This window comes from Saccostrea cucullata, unplaced genomic scaffold (genome assembly GCF_032062105.1).
Source record: "Saccostrea cucullata isolate Sc308-1 unplaced genomic scaffold, CSIRO_AGI_Scuc_v1 ctg2995, whole genome shotgun sequence".
NCBI classification, from domain to species: domain Eukaryota; kingdom Metazoa; phylum Mollusca; class Bivalvia; order Ostreida; family Ostreidae; genus Saccostrea; species Saccostrea cuccullata.
In genome coordinates, this window is record NW_026934668.1 from 20,030 (window position 1) to 26,909 (window position 6,880).

General features: G+C 31.7%; 1 long non-coding RNA gene across 1 annotated transcript; it reads right to left on the reverse strand.

Moving 5' to 3' along the window:
• Nucleotides 1–302: 302 nt before the first annotated feature.
• Nucleotides 303–4,624, reverse strand: LOC134241153 (uncharacterized). The gene is made up of 3 exons (XR_009986600.1): nucleotides 4,372–4,624; nucleotides 2,333–2,392; nucleotides 303–610 (listed from the first exon to the last, which is right to left on the reverse strand). It is a non-coding gene; the product is annotated as an uncharacterized LOC134241153 (long non-coding RNA).
• Nucleotides 4,625–6,880: the final 2,256 nt, after the last annotated feature.

A 6,880-nucleotide genomic window follows, 5' to 3' on the forward strand; every position in this document is an offset into this window, starting at 1 on the left:
TTTAGCTGAGAAATACATTGTAATATAAAAATAAACAAGAATTTCAAGAGGTCTTTCCACAGAAAGGTAGAAAGACCTAATAATAGACATCTCCACTCGATTGAAAATAAAACCAAGCTTTTATCAATCAACGCCGTCAATCAACGCTTCTTATTTTCTTTAAACTTTATCATAGTATATGAATCTTTCGACACTAAAGAAAATTTAGGATAAAACCGAAAATAAAATTTTGTGAGGGGAAATAATGTATTTATGCTTTAGAAACAAAAAGAAAATGCATTGCAGTTGATTTATTCATTACTTTATTTAATACGCTTTAGACAATCAAAAATATATATTGAGAGTGAAAAAGTAACATTCATCCTACGATTTAATTTAAATGTTTATTAAAACGTAAATATTCGACGTTTTCCATTTTCCCAAATACCGTGGAAATCGATTAACATCATTTTCGTAAAAACAAGTTATTTTGTCAAACATGGTCCCTTAGGCGGAGGTGGTGGTGGTGGTCGTGGAGGGGACTTAATTGGACCACTTCCAGGATGCCCAGCTGGTGGTCGTGGTCCGTGTGTGGCTATTTTTGGAACGGTTTCTGGACCTCCAGATCCCTCTAATAAAAGAGAAAAATTATTTATATTTTCATATCATTCGCTTGAAAGTAAAAATGAACATTTCTATACAGAATCTTTGTTTCATATACATAGTGTTTATCACCACCTCAGATTTTACATATATATTACTTTTTTGATTCAACACATATTTTGGTACCCTACTATACGACGTGGAGACTGGTCCCTCGGATGAGACCGCATAAAAGTCTCGTGTCGCACTAGGCCCTGGCACGATAAAGATCACTCCCTGCTTTATAGCCCTGGGTTCCGAATATAAAATAAAAATTTGTAGCTTTCAAACTGCAAGTGGTGGTGTCTCCATATGAGTGAACAAATCTAGAGAGAGACATTTAACAAAAGACAATCAATCAATCATATTTTGGTTTTCTGAAAACAAAACATGGAAACAGCCATTTTTCGACAATTTGAAGGATACTTATCCTTTTGTCCAACTTTTCTTATTCCACTGAAAAAAAGTCATAATACTTTTACAAATTCCGTATTGTATAATATGAATGTGCAACCTTTTTAATATATTTGTTGATTTGAAATTTATTTCGGGTCTACGGAAGAAAAACGTATACTTGCCATAAAAATAATATGCTAGGTGAAGGTTTAATTTATTGAGCTTATCTGTATTCTTTATCGCGGTGATCTATCCACGAAATAAGAATTGGGAATCAATTTATAATATATTCTGGTTTAAAGGTCGATTTGCTATGGTAGATGAATATAATACTATTGTCTAACCAAATTACCTTGACCATTCTAATTGTCCATAGTTCAATACTGCGGAAAAAATAATATGCTAGGTGAAGGTTTAATTTATTGAGCTTATCTGTATTCTTTATTGCGGTGATCTATCCACGAAATAAGAATTGGGAATCAATTTATAATATATTCTGGTTTAAAGGTCGATTTGCTATGGTAGATGAATATAATACTATTGTATAACCAAATTACCTTGACCATTCTAATTGTCCATAGTTCAATACTGCGGAAAAAGACAATTTTCTTTAAATTACAGAAAAACAATTATTAGAAGCGGAAACTCAATTTTTCATAGATTTTTGATAGATATGAGAGCTTTGCATTAAGAAAACTACTCTTTTAATCTATAAATATACAAAATGTATTTCAAAAATGAATAAATAGAGAGTTTTAGAAATTGACCAATATGTAGGTTAAAGCAAGTGATTGTAACTTCGAAATTTCTGCAAAATGCTTGTTTTTGGAATGGTGCAATTTAAGACTTTAAATTTTTTTTTAGATATACCTAATACCAATGAAAATAGTCTTCCAACAAATACCTCTAAGTGCTTCAAATAGAACACAATTTGCACTCTCCACCGGAAAATGCTAGCGTCTCCATGTGTGAAGAATTCTTGGAAGGGGCATTAAAATTTTTTGGTAAGACAATGACTATTGTGTTAAATAAATACGATAGGATACAGAAGGTAAAGAAAGATTTGGAAAGTAGACATGACCGTCAACCTGTGTACAAATGTAATTTACTTCACATTTCAAACTTTGTGTATGAAATGTGTGGAGATACCGAACCGTAGTCGAGCTAAAAAATAATTAGAAATTACAAAGAGAGGCAGCAAAAAACGTGAACCTCCATAACATCAGTGGGGAGATACAGTGAAAGTGAAAGTGTGCACTAGATTTCCAACAACCGATTAAAACCAGGCATCATTTTTTTAAAAGAATATACTTACTATTTGAGAAAGGCTTCACTAATTTAAAATGTTTTCTTCACATAAATTGTTTAGATGCACCTAAAACAGAAGGTTTCTAGATTATTAACATGAAAGAAAAACGTGTGTATGTATTAAGTAACTGAATCTACTTTGAGGAAAATAGTAATTTTTCAGAAAGACCATAATGAGATTTATTTCAAAATATTCTTCCCATTTTGAACTAAAATATACCACTGAAACATAATTATTCAATGCCAATACCCATTGCCTAAAGATGGAACTTATTTCTGAATTATCGACAGGGTAAGTTGCTATTTTTGATTTCTTTTATGAAAAGAAAAGAATGTTTAGTAAACCCCCCCCCTCCTCCTCTTAAACAGACTTTGCATAAATACTTAGTTTTTAATTTTTATAGGACAGTTTGAATTAATTTCCTCTAAATGGGAACATTCATAGGGCCATGTTAAGTCCCGTGTCGCAGTATATGCTTGCACGAAAAAGATCCATCAATGCTCAATGGCCATGTGTGCCGAGTATAGGTCAGAAGGATATGGAGGTACGAACAGTATTCGATCTCAAAGTTTATAAAACAATGCAAAATAAGAGCAGAGCAAACACGTACCCCCGAACCATCGGATGTGGGATCAGGTGCCATGCAGGAGTGAGCATCCCCTGCCGACCGGTCACACCCGCCGTGTGTTCCTTGTGATGATCAGGAAATAACGTAAAATCAAAATATATAGCTCTCCGCCAGCAAGTGTTGCCTCGTAATATAAGAGAAAAATTCTCGAGAGGGACGTTATACAACATACAATCAATTATTTGTAGAAGATTGATCAAGACAATGAATTACTTTTATCAAAAGTAATAATTATTTTATTTTTAAACTGTAGAAACAATCAATCTGAAATTTAGAAAAACCTGTGACAGAATGGAAAGGACTTGTGATTTCTGTTGCATGCAATTCACTTATTAATATGGATCTTTCGTTGTTTAATGCAAAGAAATTAATAAAGTACCCATCATGGAATACAGGTAATAGAAAATCTATATTTTATTGTTTTATGAATAAAAAAACTACCTATGTTAATAATGATCAATTCCAAGTTTCCGTTTACGTAATTTTCCCCGCTTGTTATCGTGTATGCTAAGACGTTTCAGTGTTTTTACTTTTCCTTTAAATAGCGTAACTTCATATTGAAACAAAATTTAAAACAATGAAACAAGAAACATCATGCATTACAGATGTTTACCTAAACCATTTTTAAAACAGCGTTACATTTCATTTTTATTTGTAAACTGTAGAAACAATCAATTTGAAAGAACAAGATAGGATATGACCAGTATTTGGCCCCCGATTTTGGGTGTCTTTCAGAATGATCCAACAGTTTATCCATAAACATATGTTGTCACCACTGCCACAAAATGAATATTGGTTTTAAGATCTAGAATATACAAGGGTCACAGTGAGGTCAGGAAATACGTCAATTTTCGACATTTTTCATTTTTATGCAAATTTTCATCAATTTTATAGCATATTTTCTTTCGGAAAATATAGAGCAAACACTTGCCGGGCCTATCTACAAAATATATATATTTTATACAATAATATCAGATGCAGTTTATGTGTTTAAATCTCAGATAGGCAAACTTGTGCTCTATGTTTTCTAAAAATGATGAAATTCCACCAGATTTGAGGAAATTCTGAAAAATGCCCTCTTTCTGCACCCTCTAGTGGCTTCCATGTAAGCTTTGAATAAAAATTAGTGCCAGTTTTAAGTAAGCATCATTTTAGCTTCTTAACTACAAACTATTAAAATTTTACCAGTGTTTTGATTTTTTACATCAAATAAGGAGCAAAATTCGACTGTTACCCTATCTTTTCCTTTCACAAAACCTGATACAGAATGGGAAAGACTTGCGTTTTCTATTGCATGAACTTCTTTCCTTAAAATAGAACTGCTTCAATGGTTCAAGAGAAAGAAATTTAAAAGTTTCCATAAGTACAAAGAAATAAAATGCATATTCTATTCTTTTTATGAATAAAAAACACCTACCTATGTTAACACTGATCAATTCCAAGTTTCCGTTTACATGGATTTCCCCGCTTGTTATCGTGAATGCTACGAATAGACGTTTAAGTGTTATTTACTTTTCCTATTAATAGCATAACTACATGTTCAAACAACAACATACATTGTACGGTCTGTCTTATCTCGTGTTATCATGTGTGATTTATATTAACCATTATTAAGACCATTCCTTAAAGCGATGCAAATACCGTACAACGTAACTGTGAAAGTTGATAATTTCTCTGAAACATAGCATATAAAACAACAGAAATGGGGGGTAAAAATTGCACATTAAACGCATATTAAAGAGTAGTTTTTCAAGTCCCATTGTATTTAACAAAATAAAGAGAGACCTTTTCTGAAAATAAAAGGAAAATCAGAATTATCATGACGAACAATGTTTTTTTTCTCTCTTTTTTGTAGATTATAATATTTCTATGAGGCACATTAGATTCAAAATTGAAGCATGAGATGAAGTGCATTTTACTGTTAACTCATTCTTCGAAAGAATTGATAAGATATTATCATTTCACAAAAGGGCTTCTTAGTTTCATTTATAAAGGTCGAAAAAATAGTCATAATCCTTTAAATAATCTATGAAAAATACAAATAATAATAAGGACAATGATAACAGACGTGCGAAAATCCAAAATGACGATAACAGATATCAGGCATTTGTTGAAGTAATAAAACCATCCCAATATGAAGACTTGCGATAAATCCCCTCACAGATCGATAAAGTGGTTGAGCTACATTAGGACCGATGCATTTTTGTATTGTATTTCAGGTGTGACTTAAATGTAACAATGGAGCTAAATGTGAGGATACACAATATAGGGACCAGAAATTTCAATCTGTGTATTTTTAGAGATGTGTATAGTTTTTCTTTTAAATAAAAATTCTTTAGATGGAGATGTTTTACAAAGAATATTAATCAAAAATTAAAAAGCTTCATTTTTTATTGTAGAATTGTCCCCTTACATCGATAGAGTATCATTATGTTCGTTCTGGTACAGAGATCTTCTGTTTTTTGATATAGAACATGTAAGTATTTGAAACTATTTCTTTACTTCATTCAGTACATCTGACATTTTTTTTTACCATTCCTGACCTGGAAGCATATAGGGTGTATAATCATGATATATAGTTATCATTATCATGCAAACATATTTTCTATTTAATATCAAAGAACTCCAAAAATAAAATACACACTGGGGCATTTGGCATGATTTAAGTCACATATAACAATTGGTAACATAGGCTTCTCATTTTGAAATGTTCTTAAACCATGCAAACAAATATGTAAAATATCAAATGTACGTGGGATTATCAAAATGTTCGTGGACTAGCCCAATAAAATTAATACCGATTAAGGCACATAAATGAATTTCAAAATATCTAGTAAGCATCCTCTTTTCTATCTAAAGAATAAACCATGAATCATATATTTTATTTTTTGATTAATTAGTAATGTTTTGATAAGCAGTGCTCTGTCCAGGTAGCGCAACCTCGAACACGACGTTTTCGAGACCTATGTGTAACTGAGAAAAAATCGTTCGATATGATATGATCATTTAACGTTCAAAAATCCAAAAATTCAGGTATGTGTAGGGACACAATTGTTGCATAAGATATGAAATTTTCACTTCATTTTTGAAGTTCTATAAAATTTTATCGTAAAATATACATGGAATGTCCAAACAAATGAGGCCTTGAAATGACGTCAAAAGGGGGAGGGGTTTCCTTTTCCAACATTCTATAAAGTTTTGCCCCTGAAAAAAAAATTGTATAGATCTCAACAATGTTAATTTAAACTGGCTACATAGAATTAATTAATATGCATCCAGAGCACTTGTCTTTTAATGTCAAAATAGATTCAGAGAGAAAGGGATGCACAGTTAACATCGATATGAAGTCAAGATGTGAAAAATCAATCAGGTCAAAAAATGGCCTTGATCATGTACTGTAGATATTGAACTCCCAAAAGCAAAATATGCTGGCACAATCAAGCGAGGATCTCTCCCAATGTATAAATACATCCGGAATATTATATTCACTGAAAGCCGCTGTTCATGACATAGTAAAATCATATAAACAAGGCGGGTTTAAGTCCTTACGCAACTCCAGGGAATCTCATCAAAAATGTGTACGAGGTAGAAGAAGCGGACATTGAAAAAACAGTATCGTTATCGAACGTCATGAAAATAAACGACAACAGCGCCGGATGATCATATAATGTCGTTTTTATTCAATAATATTTTGGCAAATAATGAACGTATCAGGCTGACATTTTTGACATTTCTTCATTTTTTTGTTGTTTTATGTTCCATATAAAATTTGAAAGCACATAATACATAGTAATAATTTTATTGCCCAGTCCACGAACTTTTAATAACCTCTCGTAGAGTAAAAAAAAAAATAAAGAAGCAGAAAGGTGAAAATGGTATTCTGTTATTTTGTTAATAACTTGCAAAATGAACCGGTATAAGTTTTT